The sequence below is a fragment of the Myotis davidii genome, unplaced genomic scaffold, assembly GCF_000327345.1.
Source record: "Myotis davidii unplaced genomic scaffold, ASM32734v1 scaffold590, whole genome shotgun sequence".
In the NCBI taxonomy this organism is placed as follows: Eukaryota; Metazoa; Chordata; class Mammalia; order Chiroptera; family Vespertilionidae; genus Myotis; species Myotis davidii.
In genome coordinates this window covers 2326770-2338532 of record NW_006282381.1, presented here as the reverse complement: position 1 = coordinate 2338532, position 11763 = coordinate 2326770, and positions in this window count along the sequence as shown.

The following is an 11763-nucleotide window of genomic DNA, read 5'->3' as shown; positions in this document are numbered from 1 at the left end:
AATGTGATCTAGTTTTGTGGAGGGGTGATCCATCCTATTCAGATGACATCTTTCAACATTTTGGGGGATTGTGGTGGTGATTAGCTTATTCTAGGTTTTACTAAAACAATAAATCCCACACACAAAAAAATTTTTTTTTAAAAAAGCCTTCCAAATGCTAAGGCTTATTTTTAAAATAATTTTAATGAGATTTATTTTTATTCACTTTAAAAATTTATATGTACTCATGAGAAAATATTTGGGATATAGAAAATAGAGAAATGAAAGAAAAAGTGCACCCATAATATTAAATACAGTCACCAATAAAAATTAACCTTTTCAGTATATTTCCTTTATATTTTAACCTGTATATAATTTTAAGATCAATATACTTTATACATACAATATTTTAAGTATTGTATACATAAAGTATATTATCTTTTCACATAATAGAAAGCAAACATGCTTTCATGAAATTACAATATTTGCAAAGATTAATTACTGCATAGTATTTATTCATGTAAATCAGACCATAATTTATCTCTCTCCTTTCAATTAGAAGTGCCATTTCCAAAGGGTTCAGTATTTTAAATAAGGCTTTATACATTATGGATATTCATGTGGATATTTTAACTTTTTTGTTGTTAACTTCTCAGAATTTATTTCCAGAAGTAAGATTAAGTATTAAGGGTTATGAAAATACTTAAGAGCTTGATATATTTGTGACATTTTTAAAGCCAATTGCTCTGTAAAATTTGAGATGAGCTTCAGGGGTGGTGGTGAATTGAAGTAATTCAATAGAAACATTATATTTAAAAGTTCTATTTTTCAGTTCACATAAGAATGAAATAAATCTAAAAATATAAGTTTCAAAATAAATTTGAAATATGGATATAACATATTCTATTAGTGATAGTAATATTTTTCCCTGATAAAAAAATAAACAAATGGAATTCATTTCTCATTCTATATCTCTCTCGGAATCCTCTCATACATGTATTGTTCTACGAGAGATACTTATTTTTATTTATTTTCAACCTTCTGACCTTAGTTTCTTTGATTACAAAATAAGGTCAATATTTCCTATGGCACTGCATCTTCGTGAACAGTACAAGACCACTATATATGAATTAAATGCCCAGCATGTGTTATATGCTCATTAAAATCTATTTCCATCAGGTCACCTTTCTCTTAAGTGATATAAATTATGTGGTATAATCCATAATTTTTCAGTTGGGGTAACATAACCATGAGCTGTTTTAGCAGTTGAGAGAAAATGCCAAAACCTAAGGAAGTCTCCATTCATTCTGAAAGCTTAAAGGGATCAATTGACTTATTTCCCTCAACAATGCTCCCCCTTTTTATAGGATCAAACAGTGAGAGATGGCAGAGAATCTCTCTTCCCATCATTGTGGAGGGGAAATGTCAACTGTGCTTTTCTAAAACACGTGGCTGGTAGAGAGAATGGGAGTGACATCTCACTATCCACACTTTGGAACAAAATGGGATGTTTGAGGGAAATACAGAGGCACCTATTAGGGTGTCTCACAAATTGAGCCTTTGGTAGGTGTCTGTGTGAGTGTGAAGCTGTCAGGATCTGTTTAGCTAATGACTTTAACTTGGTAAAATTTTCACCAAGGCTTTTTTTGCTGCATTTCAAAGGATTTATAATGTCCCTTTCATTGTTTGTTGCCTGTGTCTGCAAAGATGACTTTGCATGAGTATTTATCATTTAATAACAGAAGGGCAAGTATTCAGCTCTGACCCTCCATTCTGCACCCAGTGTAGCTATGTGTTCCTGGCCTAGCCGACTCTATCTGTCCTCTTTTACTTGGAGTTCAGGACTTCTGATTCCTTCCAGGAGAAGTAAAGCACAAAAGTATTGAGGAAGCGAACTGAAGGTAAAGAGGCGAGGATGCCATTTGTCACTGGGAGAATCTGGTGAAGTTGTTGAAATGGTAGGACATTGATGGAAACACTTTGCTAACAAGTTAGTTATATTACCTTCGTCAGTATCCATTATTGTCCTACAAGATAGTAATTATCTTCATATCCATTTTTCAGATGAGGAAACTGAGCCTTAACAAGGTGAAGTAACTTACCAAATATACACCATTGGTATGTTTCCAATAAATCCTGGCTATTCTTCAAAAAGAATGTCTACGAGACAGCTTTATAGTTTCATGGAACAACTTGTACAGTTCTTGGGTTTTCATTTTATAGACGAGGGCACCAAAACTCAGGGAAGTTAACTCCCCTCAGTTCACGTAACTAAGTAACATAAACAGATTTCCTCACAGATACCTAAATATGATCTTAAATACATTACATAGTTCTTGACTCTATCATGCATCTCTTATGATACTTATGTGTTACTGGGTATTATAACTGATATAAAAATAATAAAATGTAGTCTTTTTCCTCAATGCTTAGAGACTATCGAGAGAAATAAATTTGATATTAAAAAATGTCTAGCATCTAATGTACATATTGATAATGGTCACCAGCTAAACACAACAGAGACCTAGGGAATAGTGTGGGAGAGAGAGATTTGAAAAAATTGGATGAGAAATGGATTAGCCTTTTAATAAATGATGCTCTGAATTTGGCCCATAGGGATACAACACAATGTAAATACTATTTTGGTCTCCACCTATTAAGAGATTTGAATAATGTGGATACTAATTGTTCTGAAATTTACTTTAAGCTTATTTTTTTAAATGATTTTCTGAAAACTTTCAGAATTAAAAAACACACAAAAATAAACTTTCAGAATTAAAAAACACACAAAAACAACCATGATGGGTCTTCCTTCATGTGTTTGAAACTTTTAACTACTTGAAATAACATTTAAAATAATTTGCATATTATATTCCTTTCAATACAGAAACTACTTTTGAAAAAAAAAATTAATTATATAACTCTAAGAATTCAATTTGAATGATACCCTAATTGTTAATAGGATTTTTACTTTCCTGATTATGCTAACTTGTATTTTTGAAAGGATACAATTTGGGGAGTTTTCAGACCTGTTTACTCTCTATCTCTTCTATTCACTTTCTTTGCTTGTAAATCTTCTGAAACTATTTTTTCATTTTCAAAAGATTTTACATTCTGGGAAGTTGTGGATTTGTTACCCTAGTCAGTTAAAAATTAATAGAAGGAAGCAAAAGGAATGGAACATTGTTGAGCCTAATGGGCAAGAACACTGAGCCTGTTTGCTCACAACCCTCTTTCCCCCCCACATAGGGAGCAGTCTGCCCTCCCACACAGGATACGGGGAGCAGGGGAGGGGCGAGCAAGGGGAAGCAAACACATGGGCAATAGAAGTGAACATGGCACAAGGGAGGTACGTGACCTTACAGGCCTGTCAGTCTAACCTGAGAAAGGGATCATTGGTGAGGAGTGGACCCATCATAGGCCCCGGAAAGCTGGGGAAGTTGGTTGGTTATTTTGGAAAAGATCCTGATTAAAATCCCAGGGAACAAAATGTGGGTATACTCCTTCCCCTCCTCCCTCCCTCTCCCCTCCCCCATCCCATGATCCACACTTGCCCTGTTCACTTGCATTCTCTCTTGTCCAGAAACACAAGACCTTGTAGGTGTGACAGCCCTGTGCCCCACAGCAAACTGTGTGGGCTGCAAAGGACTAAGCTCTAATATGAGATGGAATCAACTCACACTTCTACCAGCAAGATATAACTAAGGCTGCTTGTCTATAAAATTTCCAGCAGTTCATCAAGTACTAGTTAAATAAACATGTAGTAGCATATTATTGTTTTCATTTGCATTGGTGTGAAGTTTATTGTGCACTTTACAAGTTTATTGACTATTTGTATTACCCATTTAGAAGTTCTACCATTAATATCCTTTGCCTATTTGGCTATCGACAACATTTTTATTAAATTTTACAGTGCTTCAAATGAGGGCATTATTTCTTTGTCATTTTTGCAATTTCCTATTAATATGATATTTTTAAGTATTTAACTTTTCCCCCAAATATGTTTCTTAAAATTTCACCCTAACTATTATCAATTATTATTATTGCTCCCAAATGTGTATGGGTGCTTGTTATAGATGTTATCCCTTTTACATACAAGCTTTTTACCAAAGCATTGTGGATGCATAATATAACTTGATCTCTAAGTTTCCCCTAAGTTGTAGAATTATTTAATACTAGAGGCCTGATGCATGAAATTCATGCAACGGGCTCGGCCCTCGCAGCCCCAGCTTCATCTGAAAGGCCGTTCGGACGGTCGTTCAGCTGTCCAGTCTAATTAACATAGTAGCTCTTTATTATATAGGATCATTTGTTGGATTATCCTTTAATATTCTCATTGGTTATGAAAGTTCTCCCCCTGCTTTTTAAAAATTAATAAATGTGCCTATAGATTCCAAATAGGCTGAAGTCCTGCTTGTGTGTTCCACTGATCACGTTGGTAATTCCCTACAGCAGGCAAATTCAAGTCCCCTCCATTTATTCATGTGCTCTTTAATGTCCTTTCGTAAGGTCCAAAGTAGTTTTCACACACATTCTGCTGCTCAGAACATCTAACTTGCTCTTAACATTGTATCTTATGAAAAAGAAAGAAAGACAGAAAGAAAGGAAGAAAATCTACACTGTAGGCTTGCCTTCTCAACTTGTTTCAGCCTTTTCATTGCACTGGGTTAGGGGAACCCTGAAATGCTGTCCCTTCTCTGACAAATGGTCCTCTCTGGTGGAGGTGACCTGTGGGTAGTGCGTGCTCATCAGCAGGTGAGAATTACAGTTGCCTGGTCTGCAGAGCTCATCCTTCCTTTTAGGGAAGCTAGCAAGAGCCTACTCATCTATCAGATCTTAATATTTCAGGCATTTTTTCTAGAAGTCCTCAATGCTGTCACAGGCTAGGTTAAACACAGACTGAAGAGTATATCTTCTATTCTTACCTACAATCACCTATGCAATAACCTTCTTGCATATTAGACGCTAAGCTCTCTGAGGTCAAGGACCATTTCTGACTTGTCTATGTATAAGTGCATGTGTTTTATTTGTTTATACAGAATACCATGGCTAGATTTTTTTGAGAGGGGTAAACATAAAGATCTACAAGCAAAAAGGAAAAAAAAAATATTTTGCCAATACAAATAAAAAATGCAATCAATATTTGTATCATGCTGACTATATTTTGAAAAAACACGCTCGTGACTTTTTTGCACATTTGCATGACATCACATCAATTCCAAGAAAATATTTGGGTCTATAAGTGGAGCATATACAATATTAATTCCTTTATAATTAATGTTATGCAAATGCTCTGTAATGGGAGCATTAGGGGATGAGTTGTCTCTTATTATACTCACTGCAAATGTGAAGAGGGAATCTACAATGCAAATGTTCTTCAGAACTCTGAACTGAGTCCAAATGTTTTCTTTGAGGGCGGGGTAGAGGAGAAGTGAAGGCAGAGTGTAAATACCAAGCTACCAAGGAAAAAAATATTTCTTGGCACTTGGTTATGGAGACTCAAATGCATGGACACTGAGAAAGAGAAGGGATTTGCAAATAAATTCACAGCAGGCAGATTACTTCTCATGCCTTTCAATTCATTCATGTGTGAAACAATATCATATCATAAAATGAACCATTAGAAAGCCAGAGAATGGAGCATATGGGAAATAAATTCCTGAGCCAGGCCAAGAAACAGATGTGTGTGTGTGTGCGTGTGTGTGCGCGCATGCGTGCACGTGCACGCGTGTGCACATACAATGTGTGGAATCTAGAAATCGGTTTGTTCTCTGTTCTATATATGCTAGATATATTTAGAACCACCAAAGGTCTGAGGAAGGTGCTCCCAGTCTTAGGTGTAATGACCTTGCAGAGATCCTGTTTTAGGATCATAAGCTAAGGAACCATCTCTAACCTCACATTTAGGCACACATACCTGAACAAACATATCTGTCTGTGTTGGTTTTCCAATTATTACCCTCTAGGCATTTCAAGATTGAAGTGGAAGTCAGCTCATAAAGACAATCTAGTGACGGTAACTTTGGTAAACACACACGATTTAGGAATTCAGTGTCACAGTGATGAGGCAGTACTAACACATACGGACCCACCTTCTTCCCTCAAGGGGCTTTGCACAGAAGGTATAACCTTGCTTAAAGCTATTCTCTCTCTATTTCCACCTACTTCCTGGGCTCTGTTCCCAATTTCTCCGTCTCTGGACTTATAGCTTGTCTCTTATTCTTATCATAGCGTACCCTAAAACATTGTATAACATCTAGTTTCCTTTATCTTTTTTATTTTTATTTTTTGCCTTAAGCACATTCTGTTTTACATTGTTTGAACTATAGCATCATCATTTCATAGTTATGTGAATTTACAAATATCTCTTAAAAGCCATCTAAACCTCAATTTTACTACCTGTAAAATTTGTATTGTTGTGCAAATTACTCTCCTTCCTCCCCCTACCCCCCAAACTCCCCCAAATCCAATATCAACCACCAGGAAATCTGAGGTAGTGAATGAATGGTAAATTTGAATACTTTGCCCTCCTCTGCTGGAATGTTGCAACAACACGACCTTAATAATAATAACAATAAAAAAAGGTTCGAGTTTGAACCTCCTTGTCAGGGAGGCAACCAATTGAAGTTTCTCTCTCACATCAATGTTTCTCTCTTCTGTCTCCTCCTTCTTTCTCTAAATCAATAAACATATCCTCAGGAGAGGATTAAAAATAAATAAGTAACCACAGAGTGAATCCTGAATCCAGAGAATATAGAAAGAAAGGAAATAATAAAACCAAATAAATAAATAAAAACAATAATGACGATCAACTAAATCTAAAACTAAATCTAGTTCTTTAACAAAACTAAAAAATAGAAAAGTCTCTGCTAATTTTGTCAAGGATGTAAGAGAACAAGAACAGAATCGAACACTGCAAAGGAAAGGGGACCCTAAATCTTTGGAAATTCTTGGTTACTCAGAGGTTTCTAAACACAACCTTTTGCTAATCATTTAAAAACATATTTCATATTTTTATTTCTAAAAATGTTTTTAAATTTTCTTTCATGAGTATAGACTTATTTTTTTAAAAATCTGAACATATTCATAAATATTAAATAACAGAAATAACATTTGCACAAAAAGAAAAAAGTTCAAATTGTTTGATGGGCAAAATCTAGTGTCCACTACCATATTTTGTCCCAACTAGTATTATCAGTAGCAACTGAAAATCCTGATATAGAAATGCGGGCACTGGTCATGGTGAATTATTGTGGGGAGATGATTTGCATACACAAAATAGTGTTCAGTTTAATTCGTTTACATTAACTGGTTCACACTGGGCCTTGTCATGAGAACCTGGCTAATTCATCCCCAAAATACAAAAACCACAATTCTCTTTCATACATGTTGAGCGAAGCATGATCTCAACCCTCATAGTAATTACACTTCAATAAATAATTTAAGAGAAGAAAAAGAAATGGATGGCATATTATCCCTGAGAGAAGGGAGTAAGTGTTATTGTGAAATATATGCAAATGAATGTAGGAAAATGGGGGGAGAATGTGAGAGACACTAAATGAAGATGGATTTAAGGGAAAATTCCAGAGTTTTGTTTTAATTGACTCTTTAAAGATAAGAATTTCCATGTTAGCGAAAAGACAAGCTCTGGAGAAAGTACTTTAGACAGAGAAATGGAACAGATTGACGGTAAGAGGCATGAAAAGGCAGGGTAGAGGAGTGAGGGAAACACACCATAATCACTGCTTCAGGTGGTTCCTTAACTACCACAACCCTAATTGCTATGGGTTGAATTGTGTCCCCGGAAAATGTATATGTTGAAGCCCTAACCATCAACATGACTGTATTTGGAGAGAGGACACTTAGGAGGTAACTGAGGTTAAAGGAGAGCATAATCAGCATGACTAGTGTCTTAGTAAGAAGATGAAAGAGGCTTCAGGTGAACACCTACATTGCCAGCTCTTTGATCTTGGACTTCCCAAGATCTGGATGTGCGAGAAGTAAGTTTCTGTTATTCAAATCACCCAATCGCTAGCATTTTGTTGTGGCAGCCTGAGCTGACTAATACACCTGTCAAAACTGTCCCAGGTGACAGGAGAAAGAATTCAAATGACCCCAAGTACAGGTGGGTCTGAGAGGTAGGGGCATCAAGCTGAAGGAGAGGAAAGACATGGATGGAGCCCCCAGAATATTAAACCTGGAAGGGTTCTTCAGGATCTCGTTTTCAGCTGCTTCACTTTACAGTGAGGGAAACGAAGACCCAACTTTGCACAAAGCCATGGGAGACACTCTGATTTTCTGTGTGTACGTGGGAACCCTTCCTCTGGAGAGGATAGTGCAGGGTGGCATCATCTTTGTTGAGAATAATTCTACTTTCCTCTCCACTCGTGTGGAGTTCTCTCCTAATCCACTCTCCCTGACACAGCCTGGTGCCTTCCTGGAAGCAGTTGATTAATTACTAAGAACCATCAAACTCTGCAGTGACATCCCCGAGGCACAGGCTGCCTTTGTGCCCGAAATGCCAATCTCGGCGAAGGTCTGAGGCACGCCGTGTTTTCTGACAGTCTGGGCTGCGAGGCCCCTCTGCCCGGGGCTCATTTGGGGGGAAGTGGGTTGACTTGAACAAATAAGACGCTGCCTCCCCACCAGCAGGCCTGCTGTTTCTGTTGTCTGCAATTCTCCAAAGGAGGGTTCCTCCATATGCTCACCTACCACCGCCCCAGTGCAGGATCAAAAGAATGAAGAAATAAACGGAAGAAGCAGGTGCCACTGGAATGAAAGAACAGGCCGAGCATTAAGACTTGTCAGGCAGCAGGAAAAGGCGAGAACTATATCATAACCACACAGAACCCTTGAGCCCACATGCTCCTCTCCTAAGGCCCAAGTTTCTGTTTCCACTGTACCCGACACGATGCCAAAAGGAGTCCGAAAACACAGCTCTGCCATCAACCCTGAATATCACTTCATGCTTATTCCTGGGATAGAGAGCTAGAAACATCAATGAGAGAGAAACATCGATCAGCTGCCTCTTGCACATCCCCTACTGGAGATGTGCCCGCAACCAAGGTACCCGCCCTTGACCGGAATCGAACCTGGGACCCTTCAGTCCTCAGGCTGACGCTCGATCCCACTGGGCCCAACCGGTTAGGGCTGCATAATAATTTTAAAATACTATGAGGATATGGACATATAAGGAGATAAATAGAGGAAACAAGATCTATTGATACTATGACCGGTATGACCATGTGTGGTCCGTGTGTCCTGTTGCAGAGACGAAGGCTCAGCTGTCACCTTCCTGTGTCCTCTGCACCAAGGCGAAGCTTTGTGTGGGCTGCTCTGAGCCGGTGGCAGAGCGTGGAGGGGCTACTTAGGAGGCACCTGGGGAGATGTCACTGCTTCAGTGATTGCCTTGAGCTTGAGACTTCCCCAGTGACGTTGCTGAAACTTCTCCTAGATCCATGCCACAGTCAGATGTTTCCTGCCAGACTCCCCTTGCACAGATGGTTGCATTCTGAGGATCTCCCCACCTTCTCCCATTCTCTCTCCCCATAAATCTCTTGCATGTCTAATCCTATCTTGTTGTCTGTATCTCAGTAACTCAAACCAGTCCAGGTAAGAATATTCAAGAGCCGGTGGTTTAAATGTGTCTATCAGGAAATGCGCATTGGGACACAATGCCATGAAATACTGGCCTCACAAATCAGAACTGTGAATGGTAATCCATCAGAAACACCGATGTGCGATGTGCTTGTCTCTAAATGCAGTTTCTGGAGCGACCTTTCATGCCCATTTGTTCTGGCTTCATTTCTTTATCTGTCTATCACCTGTACTGTTTACATAACTGAATGGAGACATCCTTTAATAAGCACAGCTTAACAATGTCCCTCCCACCCTGATGGCTGTACCTTTAACCCATTTAAACTTGAATGCGTAAAAAATAAATCTAACAGAACCCAACACACTCCTATTAAAAGGATTTAATTATTTCAGCAATTTCGTGTTTATTTGTCCCAGTAACCATTAAGATATAATAGACTTTTCTTTTATTAATATAGCATGAATGCACTGAATTAATGACAGTTAGAAAGGAGTTAACATCGCTTCCACAGTTAATATCCTTTCACACAGCGTGAGGATCATGCCTCTTGATCTGCCCTCATGCTGGGTGGCATCCTTATTTTATAACAGATGTGCTACTGCCTGCAACTTTCTGCTGCTATCACACAAAACTGTAAAAACAGTTCACATTAGGCCCATCACAAATGCAGAGGCATAAGGCAGGGTTATAGAAACAGCTATTTATGACAGTGTACTGTGGAGGTTATAAATCAATCCCATTACAGTTTTACTTAAGACACGCTAAAGCTGTTATGGCCAGGAATCAGACTAAGTTGCCTATCATTTTTTATATTTACTTTAAAACAAACAAATATTATCATTAGAAAAAAAACACCTTGTCATTTCCCCATTTCATATGTAATTTCACATGTTTCTATCTTATTCCTTTTGAATAATTTACAGGAATTCTATCATCTAATAACAGGACTTGTAATTTTCCACGTTTGATAAAATCATTCCATATTAACTATTTTGGCCAAGGATCATCTTTCAATTTTTATAATTGAATCTTTTGGTCATAGCTGGAAGAGAAACTGAACATCGTCCTTTTCTACAAATTTCTATAATCCATAGATGGTTGGTCAAAGTCTATTCATGAAAACTCTATTTCAATTGCTGGGTTGGTTTTCTATATTATGCCCATGTCAGTGTTATGGATTTTTTATTCATTTAACACAGGTTTGACTATTTTAAATGAATTGGTGTTTTCACCATAGTGAAAAAACAAACACATTAGTTTCCTACCCTCTGGAGGTTTATATTTGGGAGACATGAAAATCCTATACAATAAAAGCCCAGCAACAGAACAAACTGTGGAATGACCAGAACAACGCACTGACCACCAGGGGGCAGATGCTTAACACAGGAGCTGCCCCTGGTGGTCAGTGTGCCCCCACAATGGGAGTGCCACTTGACTGATCAGGATGAACAGCTGCTACCACAGCGGGAGCAGCCGCTCTGAGGGCGGGTCCCCAGCTGCTCCGCTGACCAGGATGAGCGGCACTCCCATAGTGGCCCGATCCCCATAGGCCATGCCTACAACCAGTGCATGAATCCTGTGCACCAGGTCTCTAGTATAATTATAATGCGGAATTAATTCAGAGAAGAAAAAAAAAAGGATCATGGCAAAGAAATAGGTGTGACCTGTTTAGATGAAAGTAATCAGGTACACCTTCTCGGTGATGGTGATGGTGATGGCGATGGTGATGGTGATGGCGATGGTGATGGTGATGGCGATGGTGATGGTGATGGCGATGGTGATGGTGATGGCGATGGTGATGGTGATGGCGATGGTGATGGTGATGGCGATGGTGATGGTGATGGCGATGGTGATGGTGATGGCGATGGTGATGGTGATGGCGATGGTGATGGTGATGGCGATGGTGATGGTGATGGCGATGGTGATGGTGATGGCGATGGTGATGGTGATGGCGATGGTGATGGTGATGGCGATGGTGATGGTGATGGCGATGGTGATGGTGATGGCGATGGTGATGGTGATGGCGATGGTGATGGTGATGGCGATGGTGATGGTGATGGTGACAGTAACATGTAAGATAGGACAGAGTATGAAACTGCCTGGGGTAGAAGCAGCTTATGGTCTCCGAGGGTGTGAGGAGTCCAGTGAGTGAGAGCAGCCGGGAAGTGGGACATGGGTGGGAAATC